The sequence below is a fragment of the Polypterus senegalus genome, chromosome 14 (assembly GCF_016835505.1).
Source record: "Polypterus senegalus isolate Bchr_013 chromosome 14, ASM1683550v1, whole genome shotgun sequence".
NCBI classification, from domain to species: Eukaryota; Metazoa; Chordata; class Cladistia; order Polypteriformes; family Polypteridae; genus Polypterus; species Polypterus senegalus.
In genome coordinates, this window is record NC_053167.1 from 123,662,570 (window position 1) to 123,678,169 (window position 15,600).

The following is a 15,600-nucleotide window of genomic DNA, read 5'->3' on the forward strand; positions in this document are numbered from 1 at the left end:
CATTCTGAGAAAATTGATCAAGGAAAAGGAGTGGTTACATTGTTTTTTTCTGAATTGAATATTTTCCTTATTTTTATCATGTTAATTCATGTACATATTACCTGTGAGTTGATGGACGTGCTTGTGTGATTTTTGTACTGATTGAACTGCAACTTTTGTTACATCTAATATTTATTGATATCACCTTGTTTTTAATAAAGAACTTTTCAATTTAATGGGAACTGTCAAATTAATGGAAGAAATAATTAAATAAAAGATTCAGCAACACATGACAACACCAGTCTGCATAGGTTCAGTTGAGGGAGGTCGTGTTTAAATAACAAGCTGGAATTCTATGAGGAAGCAAGGATATTAACAGAGCAGCGAATATGATGTTATTTATTGTGATTTTCAGAAAGCATTTGATAAGGTGCCATATGAGAGGTTTGGCATCAGACTAAAAAAAAGAGGGAGTTCAGGGTGTAGTGTGTTGCAGAAATGGCTCAAACACAGGAAGCAGAGGGTTATGGTGCCAGGAATGTTATCTAAATTGGATGATGTTAAGCGTGGTGTCCCCACTCTAGGGCCAGTGCTATTATAATACAGTAAATGCAAATGATTTGGATAGGACTATACATAGCAAGCTGGCTAAGTTTGCAGATGTTACCAAGCTAGGTGGATTGGCAGAAAATCTGGAATCCCCTGAATCATTACAGATGGACCTGGACAGCATAGAGCATACAGGCTTGGGCAAATCTGTGACAGATGAAATATAATGTCAGTAAATGTAAAGTGTTACACATAGGAAGTAAAAATGTGAGGTTTGAATACACAATAAGAGGTCAGAAAATTGAAAGCACACCTTGTGAGAAGGATTTAGGAGTTGTAGTGGACTTGACACTATCAAATTCCAGACAGTACAGGGTAAAAAGACTTACAGAATGTGAGGTTATATAGCACTCGGATGTGTAGAGTACAAGTCAAAGACGGCTATGTTCAAGCTTCATAATGCACTGGTTAGACCTCATTTGCATACAGTTTTGGTTTCCAGATTACAAAAAGACATAGCAGTGCTGGAAAAAGTCCAGAGACCTGAGTGTAGTGTTTAAAATTATGAAGGGAATTAGTCCAGTGGATTGAGACGGTGACTTTAAAATGATAGATAGATAGATAGATAGATAGATAGATAGATAGATAGATAGATAGATAGATAGATAGATAGATAGATAGATAGATAGATAGATACTTTATTAATCCCTGGGGGAAATTCACAAGAACAGGGGGACACAGTTGGAAACTTGTTCAGGGTAAATTTCTCACAAATATCAGGAAGTTTTTCTTCATGCATGGAATAAGTGACCAAGTTGTGTGGTGGGCAGTAGACCTTTTGGGACCTTTTGTTATTTTAGAAAATTTAAGTGGATAGAACTGGTGAACTTTGTTTGGATGAATGGCCTATTCTCATCCTGATTGTTCTAAAGTTATAATGTTCACCATCTTCTCTGTGTCTCTCGCTCACCATGATTTATCCTTGGTAAAACTACTAGATGCCCCATGATTATATGCTATGAGGTATGTTATGGGTACATGAAAATCATTTAAATCGCAAAAACATGTAGATTATTTAAAGCCATTACAAAAATAAGTGAAGTCATGTCCCTTTGTATAAATGCACCCTGCTTTGTAATGCGAGAGGCCCTGCTTTACGATGGCTTTTGTCTATCAGCGTCACGACTCTGTAGTGGAATAAGAGGATTCATAAAAAGAAAGAGTGAATTATGTCATCCACAGTTTATAATTTCACATTAATATTCCAAGTTTACATTTGTTATATTTGAAAAGCTTTGTCTTTTTTATATATTCAGCTGTTTTCTTACTTATTGACCTTGTTCTACATAACATTACCAGAAGTACATGACAGAGAAAAAATCTGTTTCATTATAGAGTATTACTCCTTCAGGTTAATGTAATGCCTTCTCTGATCACACCAAGGCAACGTCTAAGCTGCTGCTTGATAACATCCAATAACAAAGAAATGAGTTGTGTGACAAATTTGTTAGGGCACTGCTATTTCTGCTTTTAAGTACTGGATGGGGACAAACTATAAGCTGTAAATGTTGTCAGCATTGCTCATTTTGTGTGTAATTCTAGCCGGCCACTATAAGCCAGTTTTGCTCATTTGCAGAGATGGCTTTTCCCCACTTGGTAACCAACTGGATTCCAGATGACTCCTTTGTCATATTATTTTCCATTTTACAGAAGGATATTTTCCAATTACTAGAATATTTCTAGTACTTTTTAGGGCATGCGTCATTCAGTGTGACATACTTGTGTATTACACAGCACCTTATACACTCCAGCCTTGGCTGCTGATTAATTTGCCTTTATAGAGAGTTCTAAAATGGCTATTTTCTCAGTATTTTGTGTTGGATTTTACATTATACTATACAGCCACAGTAGGAATCCAGGTCACGGAGAGTCATAGTGGCTACAGACTTTGGTTAGTTAATAAAGAATACAGCTGATCCATTCATGTTTCAACCTACTTAATCCACATTAGGTCCGATTTTGTAAATTGGAAGACTAAAACTGCAGCTCATTTCGTAAATCATTCACACTTAAAGGTTAATTATACCATATTTATTGGTCATGAACTAATCTAACTAAAACCTTTAATTATTAATGATTAATTATATCTTATTTATTAGTCATTAATTAATGTAACTAAATTCTTAACAATATGAACATTAAATATTAATCATAATTAAAAAAAGGATCAAGAAGAACCAGCTAAAGAAAAATACTACAAAGTCTGAACTAACAGGATATGAACAACTGAAATGGCTAAAACATTAGAACATTAGAAAAACTGTGACGAGAACATTCAGCCTTTCAAACTCGTCCTTCCTATTCATCTCAATTGTCCAAAATAACATTAAATTGAGATTTGAAATCCCAGACTCTCCACCACACTCCTTACTAATTTATTCCATGTGTTTATGATTCTTTACATGAAAAAAAAATCATTCTAACATTTCTGCACATAACAAGTTTCCAACAACAAGTTCACATGTTGTTACTGCAGAATTTATTTTTTAGTAACAACTGGGATCTAACTCCTTTTGTAATTGAAGCCTTTCGGTCATGTCCCCTCTTAATCTCTGTTTACATTCAACTCCTTCAGTCTCTCCTAATAGTTCTTGCCTCTTAGTCCTAGAATCAACCTTGTTGCTCCCCTCTGGACTTTTTCCAGCTCCGCCATGTCTTTTTTCTAGCCTGCAGACCAAAACTGAACACAGTACTCCCGGTGAGGCCTCACTAGTGTGTTATATAACTGAAGTATGTCCTCCCATAGCTTGTACTTCACACCTCATGATACTTAACTCAACACCCTCTTAGCTTTCTTAATCACTTCTCTACACTGTCCTGTTTCTCCTAGGTCCTTCTCATAAGGTTTACTTTCAATTTTCGGACCTTTAATTTTGTATTTAAGTTTAATATTTCTACTTCCTATGTGTAATACTACATTTGCTTACATTAAATTTCATCTGCCACAAATCTGTTAAAGCCTATGTGCTGTCCTAGTCCTTCTATAATAATTTAGCTGATTCTGCATCATCTGTCTTTCCACCTAGTTTGGTATCATCTGCAAAATGAACCCGCTCATTGATTATATTCGTGTTCAGATTGTTTATGGATATTAAAAAGAGAAGCAGCCTCAGCATTGACTTCTGAGGGACACCACTTTGAACGTCACCTAATTATGATGCAGTCCCCACTCTCCCTGAATTTTCTTTAGCCTTCTGGAAATCAAGATAAACAATATTATGTGTACATCTCTGATCGTATCCCCATAGAATTCCAGCATATTAGGGAGACATAACCATCCTTGTCTGAAGCCATGTGGAGAATTTGCTAATATTCGTGTTTCTGTCATGTGCTGCTGAATTGTCTTTTAATAATTCCTTCCATTAATCTACCTATGATGCACGCAGTGGCATAGCTAGGGGCAGGTGGAGGGGGCGGTCCACCCTGGGTGGCACATTTTTGGGGGCAGCATTATCGACCAAATGGCTCAGTACGATTCGTGTGAAAGCAGCAGGGTTTGGAAAAATATCACTCACGAATGAAAAAAGTAAACTTCTCTGATTTTTATCCACTAATGCTTCAAAAATTAATTTTCCGTGATGCATCAGACACAGCAGTTGAAATTTATGAGGCAATAACAAAAATAAACCTAAACATTACACAGATAAAAATTTCTAGGAAGATAAACAACTAATTTATAATTTTGTTTCATTATCAATCCAAATGTGCTCTTGCTCTGCGCAGAAAACATCCCCACCTATCACTTGTACACTACACTGGTTCCGGTTTTCGCAGCATAATTATATTAAACTAATATGGAGAACACGGCTTATCAGTGCATCTATACTATATTCTTGTGTAGTTGATGCTTATAAATAATTATTTGTGAAACATTATTGCTGTTTCTCTATTTATGAATATCTATGCCAAATTTATCTTAATTTTTCTCTATACATTATTTTAATTTTCTATTTAAATAGGTTAACATATTCAGATATGTTGGAGGGCGTCAAATTGAAGCACCGCCCGCCCCGCCCCGAGCGGCATGAACTTGAGCTACGCCCCTGGATGCACGTTAAGCTTACTGACCTACAGTTTCTTGGATCATCCTTTTTATACAACAGGATAATATTTGGTAGCCTTCAAGTCTTTAGGAATTTCCCTAGTCTCATTTATTTATATCCAAACATAACCAAAACATAATAACATAATTCAAACTCATTATTCCTTCAAATCATCATTACATTTTCAAACAACACGATTGTTCTGGAAGAAAAAGATGAAAATAAATCTCTCATGTTTTCTTTATGAACAAATGAAAAATGACTTGAAAATTGATCCTGTATAACATGTAATTTAATCCATCATTATGACTGAATGTATTTCATTTGTTTAACTGTCTTTTATTTAATTCACAATGTTTGGTTTGTCATGTTTAACAACCACTATGCAAAGTGAAATTTGATGGAATTTATTGAATTTCATTTCTATTCCAATTATTTTTCCTTAGAGCTGGGTGTAATTCTAATTCTTATTTATCATGTATACCATAAATGACAGAAGCCCCCTGCATGCAAAGGTTGTTTTGGACCTCATCTTGGTGTCCGCCAAGCAGGATGTGCCACTTCTACAACACAATAAAAGTAAAGTGTCATGTAACAAAAGAGAATTTTATAGAAATATTCAATCTTACTGCAAAATAAGACCCAGACATTGAAAATGGGCTCAAATAGCTTTCTAAAAATGCTAAACCGATGAGCCTAGGGATACAGAATGAACTGCTCCAATCTGCAGTGTTCTAATAAAGAAAATAAAAGAAGAATTGCATAAAATACCTTGTAAGTTATATCCTCAATTGGCTGACAAGTTTAAAGAAAGGACGAAGCATAAACTTGTTTCAGAGTGCATTCACTACCTTCACGCAGGTAAAATCAAAGAAAGGGCAGGTTGACTTATTAAGGAGTGTTATAAAACACGCTTTAGGTTTGGGAGCTGCTGGGACCTGATTTCTCTCTGTGTGTTGGATTTTCCTCTGATTGTGCACTGGTCATGTCTGGAAACTGGGGAGGTGTGCAAGTCATTTTTAAATCAACTCTTTCTAAAGCTGTTTGCAATCATTGCAATTCTTAAATCTGGTTCTCTTCCCAAGCCACTCACATTTGGACAATTACAACAAAAAATCTATTTCTAGCTACATCCCTGACAGGCAGGTGTCTTTTATAGGCCTCTCGGATAACTGATAACTTAAAGACCACAGCACCCAGTACATCTTGATTGTTGCAAAGCCCAACACTTTTTGACTCAGAACATTTGAGTAAAACACAATACACCAATAATCTGCTCCATCTTATATTTCGGAATGTCTGACACCTTATATTCCAAATCGTAACCTTAGATCCTCAAATGAGGGTCTCCTTAGAATTCTAAGAACTAAACTTAAAATAAGTGGTGATGTGGCCTTCTGCTGTTATGCACCTAAAATATGGAATAGCAGACCAATAGAAATTCACCAGGCTAATATGGTGGAGCACTTTAAAACACTGCTGAAAACACATTACTTTAACATGGCTTTCTCATACCTTCATCTTAATTTAATCCTGATGCTCTGTATATTCAATTAATTATCATTATTATTCATGATATTCAAATTCAAAATCCGTACTAACTCCTACTTTCTCTTCTGTTCTTTTTCTGGTTTCCTGGGGTGGTGACCTGGGCCACCGCCACCTAATCAAAGCACCGTGATGTCTCTCCATTGATGGATTAAAGGCCAGAAGTCCACATGACCGTCATCATTAAGTTCTTCCATGTGAACCCTGAATACAATGAGAACTGGTTGAGGTCATTTATGTTAGGTAGAATGCCTAGAGGGGGCTGGGTGGTCTCGTGGCCTGGAACCCCTGCAGATTTTATTTTTTTCTCCAGCTATCTGGAGTTTTTTTTTTTGTTTGTTTTTTCTGTCCTTCCTGGCCATCGGACTTTACTTTTATTCTATGTTAATTAGTGTTCTCTTATTTTAGTTCTTATTTTCTCTTTTTTCTCTTTCTTCATCATGTAAAGCACTCTGAGCTACATTGTTGGTATGAAAATGTGCTATAGAAATAAATGTTGTTGTTATTGTTATACTGTAAATGCATTCCTTGTGCGATTTTGGGCTATACATGAAATACATTGTTGTTGTATTCTAGTTTTGCATATGGCTCCAGTAAATCCACGGAAGATGCCAACACCTTGATCCTTCATACAGTACCATCCCACTTGGACATGAAGAGAGGGAATTACTGTATTTGTGAATGCTGTTTATAGGCTATAGCTCTGAATTTAACAAAATAAGCCCCTCTAGGCTCACCATCAAGATCAGGAACCCGCGTCTGAGCATTTCATTGTGTAGCTGGATTTTTAACTTCCTGACAGGCAGATTCCAGGATGGTCAAGTGGGTGGCAACACTTCATCATCAATCACTCTCATCACACATGCTCCATGGGGCTGTGTATTAGAATGCTGCATCAGTTGTGCTAGTTGGTTTCTGTAACAGACAATCTAATATTTTATATAGAGCCTTTCTATAGAATGCGCTATCCCAAAGTGTTTTTAGAGTAAGGACCCACTATATATCAGAATTACTTACATTGTGTTTTTATGATAGAATCACAGACATATAATTGTCAAGTTTAGGGGCCATAGACTAAGCGATCGGCATCCTAGTGGCATTCCCTCAGCCATCAGGCCACACTAACTGCATGGACTAATCTCTTGGCTTGTGGAACAGCCTTGGCCAGTGCTTTTTATTAAGTTTTTAATAAACTTTGCTTAACAAGATGTGCTGTTTCAGGTTGTTGAGGTGTATCTTTGGATTCCAAATTTATCCTTAAAGTTAAGCGCAAGAGCACATAACTCCTTGTTCGTGTACACCTTTCTATCTTACATGGTAGCTCATTCAAAATATCAAAATGGTACTTTATGTTGAAAGCTTATAGGAAAGACATCCCACCAATTGACAAGTTTTCGTCTTTCCTTAGTAATTAGGCCTTTAATTATTCTATATCTGGTCTGAAAAGGGCATTATTGGACATCTTTGTTGATAAAGTTGGTGAAGAGAGAGGTCTTCAGCAATTCATGACTTTAAATAAATATAGAGCGCTAGGGCTTTCGTGGGGTTCGGGTGGGCATGGTAGCGTGATGAAGTGATTTCAGGAGTTGATGGGTTGATCAGCTGATCATGTGTTTACATGCAGATACAAGCGATTCAGTCGATGATCTTGCGAGCCACCCTATAGTCGGTAACCTGCATCCCCAATAGTATAAAGGAAGCCTGAACAGGAAACGGGAATCAAAATGAAAGTAAAAGAAAGGAAGATGGCTGAGAGATGGAAGGAGAGGCAGGATCATTGCAAAGTTGGGTTTGGTTCCAACAACAGCACATGGCCGACACTCAGGGGGCAGGTTCACTCCTCCTGAGCATTCCATGGAGTAGGAGTGAGGCAGATTGGAGATGGAGCAGAGTTTGTGGGGTTCCTACAGACACTGAAGGACAGCAGCAAGGGATGGTGGTGACTTAATGAGGTGGCTGGGGTGCAAGGCCAGAAAAAGGCAGACTGCACCTGTCGGTGGACTTCTGCTTGGGCTGGGGAGACATAAGGGTGTGAGAGGACCGAGGCAAGCTATGGCTTTGGAGAAAGAACAGATACTGTGGGATTTTAATGTAATTTTCAAGGATTATTTATTGTTTATTTATTGAAGTTTTATTTTTTTCTGAGGCCATTTATTGACTTATTCATCTATTTATTTATGGAGGAACATTGCACTGTTTTTTCACTTCTTTAACAGAGTGTACATAAATGTACTAGTCCTTTTGCACCAAAATTGCATACAGTATGTAGCCTCACTGCTCTGCTCATCCTAGTCATGATATGGACTGTTCCAGGTTCAAGGACGATGTGGTAACTGAAGCCAAACTGGACCATCACAAGGTCAATTACATTGGACTCTTAGTTCAGTCTCCTTCCTCTTGATTATTTCTGTTTGTTAGTTTTGTTTGGCCTTATCAGGTAAAAGCTTTCTGTTACAGTCCATTCTCATTTCACGCCCTTTATTTCTACCAAAATAAAATAATGTATAGCCCTGACTACCTACTGTCTCCTATAATAACAATCTGACAAATCCCTCTCAAAGATTTTATCTTTTAATTGTTGACATTGTAGTTGTGTATTATATGTAGTCAGATATTTTCACAAAGAAATTCTTACTCCCAGTCAGTTTAATACAGGAATAGAGCTGCAAATCAAGATAGGCAAGAGCTGATTTCAGAAGTGCTTTCACGCTCATATTTCAACAGCTCTGTTTGCTACTCACTGGCCCAAAAATAAAAACTTGGTAATCATTACAAACTGTTACTGACTCTCATCAGAATACTGCTATTGCACACTAATATGATGACACTAGAAATATTGGGGGTCTTGGGATTGAAGGATTTGCTTTATACTAGGCCTTAGAATACAGTATGTGCTTACAACATATTAGAGTGTCCAGAGGTAGGGTGGTGGCCATTTGACATTCTGTAGATCGGGGTCTCCAACCTTTTTTCCCCTGAGAGCTACTTTTACAATATGAAAATGGCCGAGAGCTACTCATGTTTTCTAATGTTTTTTATTCTCATAGCTTATTTCAACCCAAACAAACTGAATATGCTTGTTTTGCCTGAACATTTACAAAATGTCGTTATCCACAACTCACATGTTGCATGAAAACATCACAAAAAATATTTTGTTCACCTGCAAGTTCATATTGTTTGTCTGTATGCATTTTCTAGTGTATCTCACTATTGAATTAAAATATGAATGCTGTCAAAACAAAGCAATGCAATTCCAAATCCACAGATATGACTTATTCATTTGTCACTTTGTTTCATGTCACTGTTTCACTTTATTCACAGGTCCAGTTGCCTGTGTGATGTGTTTTTTAGTTAGTCAGATGACTGGCACTGAGGTGTATGGTGGAGTGGAGCCACTGAGGTTCACTCTTATGGAGTCATTTAAATGTTCGTCTATCAGTCTGGTTCTGAACTTTGATTTCATGACATTCGTGTCAGACTCACAGAGGTATGGAAACCCAAACAAAGCAGACATTTTCAGAGCTGAAGAGAGAAGAGATTCTTATAGTTATCTGGCTCTACGAAGCTCCAGAAATGCTGAGAATGCTGTTGAGACTTTAACTGCACATTATTTTGAAGGTTTACTAATATATAATACAGGTATATAAAATCCAATGTCTCTGTCTGTATGTCTGTCTGTCCGCTTTTCACAAGAGAACTACTTAGTGGATTTAGACTTGTCTAATTTCACTATTTCACTAAAAATTATTAGCATGAATCTGAGTGAGACGCAGTGGGCAGAGGGAAGGGGGGCCCTCTTCACTCACGCTGCAGCCTTTGGGCGTGTTCCTTACCCCCGCTTAGCTAGCAAATGAAAGAACAATTGAATTCAACTTCGTTTGATATTTAAAAGTAGAGGGCTCTGCCCCCTGCTCGCTTTGCTCGCCCACCCCCGGGTTTGGTTTACTGGATACACAATTTAAAGAGATTATTTTAATGGGAATTGTTACATATGCATTATTTTCACTTTTACTTTAAACCTTTTGTAAAAACAATACTTGTTTTTTATTTCCGGGAATGGGCATGGTTAAATATATTTTTCAGAGGATGTGGGGGGGCGAAGTGGGGGGGGGACTGAACACACGCTAAGGAGAAGCGGTCAGATCATCTGCTGGCTGGCTGCTGTTGGCGAGCTGCGTTTTGCTTGCCAATTGTCGTTGTTTTAAGAGCTGGGAGCACATGATGTCTGTCAGCCAAAAGCATTCCAACAACTGCTAGGTTAGATGTCCGTGAACTTATTTTAAATGTTGTCTCACTGCCTTGTCTCGCATGATGTTAAAGTGTTTCTCGCGGGACATCAAATTGTCTTCCAAGAAGATCATGTCTCATCTCCCTAGTCTCCCTCCCAAGATTTTTTTTTTATAATAGAGCGATAAAGTGTTACTTAGGTCTTGATGACTTTGTGTCCGGATATTTTCTTAAGTGTATGCCACATTGAAAAGATTTATTGCAATTCAGATTGTGGATCATGATTTTGTGTTAAAAGGATCGTGATATGATTTTTTTGGAAAGATAGTCCACCCCTAATTTGACTAATCAAGTTTTCAAATTTATTTAGGATTCATTAACCCTTTGGCGAGCTACTTGGAAAGGGTTTGCGATTTACCGGTAGCTCGCGAGCGATGTGTTGGAGACCCCTGCTGTAGATCATTAGAATTCTGACTTTGGGCATGTCCACTACAGCCATGTATTTCTGAAAATGCTGTCTTGGCTTTGTAGTGAAGATGGGTGAAAATGTGGGGTTTTGCACACGCAGACTCTATTTGATTCACGCTTATTATGCAACCTTTCCTTGATTGGATTTTTCTAATAACAACATCTCAAACCTTGATTGGTCACCCTTCACAGAAGAAAAATATATTCCTACATAGTGGACATAAAGAAGTTGCTCTCCATGGATCTTATTTTGTTTGATTACCAGTATACACCTAAATTGCGTTTTGTACAAAAGGCAAATAATTTACTGACCACTACAGTTCTGCAATAAATCTCTGAGATAAAACAAAAGCACAATGACACTGATTAAGTGTTGGGGAGCCTCCCCGTATACTGGCTGTAGGTTCCAGTTCAGTTAAACTGTCAAAATAAATCACACATTCGACAAAATAGCATGAATTCTCTGAGCTTTTATGGAGTTGATACGAGAAGTACAGGAAGTGACATCAATAACGCGGTGTCACAGAATGCAGTGGCCAGAGATGACGTCAGACACAGAGGGATGGAACTGAGGTCATCAGGAGCAGACCGGAAGAGAAGTCTTCTATACAGTCGGGATGGAGGTGGATACTTTGATCATTATTTCTGGTAGGAGCATTTTATTCGGAAGTTTTTATGTACATGAAAGGAAAGAAAAGCATTAGTGCCTCATTCCTGGTCCCTTTCTCTTGTTCTTTCATGCACCATTGAGCCTTTTGACTGCCCCCTAATCGCGTGTGTGTCACATCCCATGGCTGGTGGTGTAACCACCCCTTTAAGGAGGACACTTACTCTATTATCACCTATGTGCCCCAGTAATGTAGGCGAACAACTGCATCATGTGTGTTTTCAGTTGTTTTAGTGTGGACTGCCTGATTTCATTTAAAAATGGAATTATTGGTATTGCGGAGGTATTGTTTAAATACAGTAGTAGTTTAAGGAAAAGGAGATTAAGAGGAGATATGACTGAAGTGTTTACAATTATGAAGGGAAGTAGTCCAGTGGATCAAGATGGTGACTTTAAAATTAGTTCAGTTGGAACAAGGAGACTTAGCTAGAAATTTGTTAAGAGTAAATTTCACAAAAACATTAGGAAGTTTTTCTTCACACAGAGAACAATCGACACTTGGAATAAGGGACCAAGTCGTGTGGTGTGCAGTAGGAGCTTTCAAAAGTAGACTTAACTTTTTTGGAAGAATTAAGACAGTGAAAGGCAACCTTTTTTGAGTCCAAAAATTTTCTTTCACGGTGCACCTGAGGGACTGCCCATAAATAAAGTCATGACAAGAATAAACTATGTATGAATTTTTCTAGATAAAGTTTAATTAAAATTACCGTAAATAAAAAGCTAGTGATAATCGTAGTATTATCGAATGCTTGCCTCACAACAAAATGTTTTTCACCACAGAGAACTGGAAAAGGTCACTGAGTTTACAAAGTTTGCTGTGTTGATCAGCGGTGTCAGAGCGAAAATAAGGTTAATTTTTCCATAGTAATACTCAGACGAGTGGTGAGAGCTTTAGCTACAGCGATACTCTCTCGTCGGCAAAAGCCGAAATGTAGCATTCGTATTTTCTCGTTCTATATTTGCTCCGCCTCCTTCTATCTGTACAGTGAGCGAGATCTTCTAACAACAAGACTTTTTAAGTCTCACGAGATGTGTTTTTGACACCGCTAGTGTTGATATTATGATGAATGGTGAACAGCAAAAATTTTAACTTGGATTCAAAATAAATACATTTGTTTATTCAACAATCTGATTAACCGTTATCTGTTTTTCCAACATAAAATATATTTTTTTAAACATTATCTTTTTAATCAACCAAAAGTTCAAAAACACTAGCAATTTTAAATATTTTACAAATGTTTTCGCGGCGCCCCTAGAAAATTGGTTGCCCGACAATGAATTAAGAGGATAGAAACAATGAGCTTTGTTGTAATGATTGATCTGTTCTCATCTAGATTGTTCTAATACTCATTGTCTGTTATAACTGTCCATAGGTTCCCCAGAGGTTTATTGTCTCCAGGAAAGCAGTCCTCCTCTGTTTCAACTGGCCATTTTCAAATTATAATATTAATGGATTTTATATTGATTTTCTTTATGTTAAGTGCTGTATTTTGTGTTGTGTTTAATGTAATTTGGCTCTGCATACAAATAATGTATTGCATAGTTTACTGTTAATGCATTAGTTATAAACATGGGCAAGTGTTTTGAGTCTGTACTGAAAAATTTAACTAAATAATTTGTAAACAGCTTTATGTTGTGATCCAGTTAGTATAATTTAGTTGAATTCAGTAAGTGAGTTTTGATTAATTTCAGTTTGCTATTTTGAATATTCTAATAATTTTACATTACGTTTGGTGACTTTTCATAGTTGCAGCCATATTGGTTACTGTTATGCCAATTCCAGGTCTTGTGACATGTTAGTCATGTTCCTTATTATGCCCCACCTATATAAAATTGGTTGTAGTCATGTCATCATGTCATATCTTCATTATTTGCCTTCTCTCACTCTCTCTTTAGTGTAGATAAAACTACAAGGCTCTTCCATGATGAAATTAGAAATAGGACTTCTTGCCTCTTGACAATGATTTTGTTTCGTGCTAAAACATTCAAGTCCAAATCACATCGATCTTTCGTGGTTTAGACTCAAAACTATCCCCTGACTAAGATTTGCCTATCTCTTGTAATGAACAAAGACAGTTAGGCAGCATGAAGTTTTGTGGTGCCAGCATGGCAAACCCCTATTTAATGATGCAAACTGAAAAAGAAAAGGCAGAATAATAGTGCAAAACATCTGCCTCTTCCATCCACAAAAGGTATTGCAAGTAAAGGCACCTCTGTTAAGGAGCTTCATTTTCTAACAGTCATGGATCTGTAAAGAATGGTTACTTCCAGTGGTTGTCTTGATTTCATGAGGATCCTCCAGAAGGGGGCTTTCTGGGCTGGTGAGAAAGTGACATCAGTTGTCTTCTGGCTGTCATCCTTCTAAACTGTGGTGGGAAAGAGAGAAGAAGTTAACAACTTGAAATGGCTTTGCTTACTGGCCCTGAGCCCTGAAGATGTCCCCTACTTGTGCTTGCTTGAAATACTTTTCTGTATTTTATCTCCCGGTCTTTTCCTCTCTGTTATTTTTAAGGTATTCTTCATTTCCTAACTTTTTTTTCTCAATGCTTTTGTTGTCACAACCCATTTTCTTCATATGTGTCTTCATGACCCACTTGGTGCAGGGGCTTCCTTGGTGAAACAAAGACGATCATCAGAGTGTGTGTCCCTTGATCGTTAAGGTGCGGAGTGGAAATATATTGTCCGGCAAAATTGAATGCTTTGGCAACCTGCTGCAAGCCAAGTGCGACCCACCAAGACCCACTTCCATTGTAAAGCATAGGAACTCCCAATCCCCTGGCAGCAGCATGCAACCCAAAAATAGATCCCTACCCATTGGTTGAGAAATGCTGTCCTAACATATCCTTAACATCTTTGAAAACGTGTACCCTCCTTTTCACTTGTCGATCTTATTAATACTCATAGTTTGGCTTGTGCTGTGTGGCCTGTCTTTTGGAGTTTCTTTCCAGTAATATTCCTAAATATTTTAATTGTTTTCCCCTTTTCTCTTCAGAATAGAACAAAGGAGGATGGTCCCCCCAATCAATGTCAATTATTAAGGTGTGCGACTAATCCTGGGATTGTGCAACCTGAAGTAATTCTTTCAAAGTATTTGTGCTTGTTTGCCTTGCATTTAAACCTCCTTTACAGATTAAACTTTGTCTGCTTAAGTTGTCACTTTTTATATTAGACCAGTTTCTGGAGATGGTTTTGCCTTTTTCTTTTCACCTCCTTTGTGAAGATTAACTTTCACTACCGAGTTGCTTTTCTATTTATGATTCAGAATTTTCATTTTGTTTTAGTGAATGGTTGCAACTCGAGGTTTCTAGTTCTATATTATTTATTGTTATAAACTATTATTGTATTTTTTATTATAGGGATTTGCAGTTGATTTAGTGGTGGTTTGGTTCGGGTTTTTTGCTAACACTAGAAGCACCACAACCAGCACCGATTGGCGTTGTGTTTTAAAATTTTTAATTATTTTAGCAGTGTGCATGTCACGCTTCTTGACTTTAGGAAATTATTGCACTGCTATGTCCATGTTGTTGTAACTATGAAATTCTATTCAAAAACATGATTGATGGTATTTTCTTTGTTTACTTACACAGAAGACTCCCTATTAATGCCATAAGCAATGCCATAGAACGCTGGTACCCAGGAGTGAATCACTTCATATGTACTCTGGCTCGCACTTGACTATATTTGCATATTCTTTTTTACCTTAAATTCTCCCATCTTTCTGGAGAAAATGTGAATTGCTGTTTCTCTTCTGTAGACAACTACAAAAATAATCACCAAAAATATCTCACTTATAATCACTTGTAGTGTTTCATTTTGCATGATGAAAAAAAAAAAAATACAAATCTAAAAAAATGTTAGCAATCCAGTCATTTCAGGTTAAAAATTACTATAAACTCACTTGAAATAGCATCTCAATTGCTTTCACACAACCTGGAATAAAAAGTAAACAGCCAGCATCAATTTGACATAGGAATTGGAGTTGTGACCCGCTGGGCTGGCTACTTTGAGCAGTTGTTCAAAGCTGATCCTCTGGCTAGGACGTTGGATATCTCTGGGTCA